Source organism: Poecilia latipinna, unplaced genomic scaffold (genome assembly GCF_001443285.1).
Source record: "Poecilia latipinna isolate Pla-1442-1.1 unplaced genomic scaffold, P_latipinna-1.0 Scaffold407, whole genome shotgun sequence".
Lineage (NCBI taxonomy): Eukaryota > Metazoa > Chordata > Actinopteri > Cyprinodontiformes > Poeciliidae > Poecilia > Poecilia latipinna.
Genome location: NW_015113023.1, coordinates 237,476 through 238,053, shown reverse-complemented (window position 1 = coordinate 238,053; position 578 = coordinate 237,476). Strand labels below are relative to the sequence as shown.

General features: G+C 34.3%; 1 long non-coding RNA gene across 1 annotated transcript in view; it reads left to right on the top strand.

The window, feature by feature from the left end:
• LOC106950545 (uncharacterized) overlaps positions 1-578 on the top strand; it is a 105,640-nt gene that overhangs the window by 76,178 nt on the left and 28,884 nt on the right. The window lies entirely within an intron of this gene.

Here is a 578-nt window from a genome sequence, read left to right as displayed (position 1 = left end):
TAGAAACTAAACCAAAACTACTTGTTTGTTTTTTGCAGTGCATAGGCCGGTTAACATTACTGATTGGATACAAACAAAGTGTAAAAAATGAATAAAAATGAAAATGGCAGCTCAACGAAACATTTATATTGTGGCAGATACAATGGATATATTTCACACCCGAATGTATGCTTTTATTGTGAAGGGGAGAAGGTGAGGTGTGAAGACACCATTCATTCATTCATTCGATTTTTGGTTTTGGTTGGAAGACATTGAGAATAAATCAAGACTCAAATTACTTTTTCGTCTTTTTCTGCTGACTTCCACAATATGCTGATTTAAAAAATGAAGGTATAGAAATAAATTTCCAACAAAACATCATTGGACCCCCGGTATTTGTGGGTCCAGTAGTTAAAACCGGTAATGCTTGAGAACTCCTGTATAAAAAATTATAGCTGCCTATTTTATAGCTCAAATACCAAATTTACCCTAACATGCAAACTCTTCACGGTTCAGCCAGTTAGCTCCAAGGAAAATAATCAATCAAATTTTATTTGTATAGCACATTTCAGCAGCAAGGCATTTCAAAGTGCTTTACA